Source organism: Medicago truncatula, chromosome 3 (assembly GCF_003473485.1).
Source record: "Medicago truncatula cultivar Jemalong A17 chromosome 3, MtrunA17r5.0-ANR, whole genome shotgun sequence".
NCBI lineage: Eukaryota > Viridiplantae > Streptophyta > Magnoliopsida > Fabales > Fabaceae > Medicago > Medicago truncatula.
Window position 1 is genome coordinate 46,890,673 of NC_053044.1, and position 1,527 is coordinate 46,892,199.

Consider the following 1,527-nt stretch of genomic DNA (forward strand, 5'->3'; position numbering starts at 1 on the left):
GGGTTTTCTCATACGAACTTAGGCTAATCTTTGAACTAATGTTTGATAGTTCGTAAGTGGCTTAAGCTCATGACTACATGATTGATTAAGATTGATTTATGAGTTTTCAAACTTGAGTAAGTTACCTTGTTTTGAAAATGATCAATGTTGGCCGTTTTGCCACTTGATACAGACTTTGTCGAAAACGAATTCTTTAAAGCCAATTACTTTATAATCTTTTGTGAATTGTTTTATATGATTTAATGAAGATATGTGAGTAATGTGGGGTCTTGAATATGATGTTTATCATAAGGTATTGTATTTTCCTCTATTACTTGTATTATGAGAAATTGTATGGAGTTGTTGAACTATATGATATAGTGGAAGTTGATTAATGAATACATGTTGATGAATTGTGATATTTTGGTGATGACTCTTAATTGAATAATGACATGTTGATTGCGTGGACGTAAATACTTGATAATGGAATTGTTGTTGAAGTTGATCAATGTAATTGGAGGTGTACTTTTACATTGTGTTGGTGTATGTATGCGTTGAGTAGTTTGTATTATTGAGTCTTTGCTTGCATGTCCATGCATCATAGTCATATCGAGTCATATGAGAAATGTAAAAGGAAGTGTACTTTTACATAGTTGATCGTAAGAGGAGGTGTACTCTTACGTAAGATGTGTGGTTGGCATCTTGTTGTTGTTGATTGGTACCACATGCATATATGTGTTGGAATTAGGCGCATAACATATTTGACATGAGTCATAATTGTTGCATGTGAATGATGAATGTTGATGATAAGTGTGCTTGATGAGTACTTAATCGTGATGTTTGGAATTGTTATGTGAAGGTGTATATTGAATTAAATGCTTATGCTAAGTACTTGAAACTTGATTCAATTCATATATGTTCAAATTTATTTTGTTGATTATGATTGATGTAAAGCTTACCCCCAGTGGTTTTGACCGTCTACCTGTCTGTATAGATGGGTAGACGAAGTACAGGATTAGTTGCTTTTGGTGAGTTGCTTGGTGATTGCTTGGATATCGGGAGATATCTCCGTTATTGTTTCCTTAGAGTCTTAGGGTAGGCTCTGATCTAGGATGTATGTCTTAAGATTATTCTAGATTGTTTATTCTGGATTTATTTATGTTGTGGAGATTTGCCCATTTGTTGGGATTTGGAGAATTTTTATGATGATGTATTTTGATCTCATGGCATGTATACTTTTGAGGTGTATGGTTTATATCCGCTGCAACTGTTGAAAATTTTTATATATGCCTGTTGATTTTGTTTTTGTTGATGTCGTGGCGTCTATTTCTTGAATATTATATTATTCGCGTGTTTTATCGCTTTAATAGAAATAGGGCGTTACACATCTCTTTATATATAAGTTACAAGAGATGTAAAATGCTCTAGCATGATACCCGTGCATACGGACGGGTGAGTGCGTTGCACTCTTTTTTTGGAAGCATGTCGCAGTTGCATAGAAATTATAAATAAATAAATAAAAAATCTTTGATATTGATATATGAATAA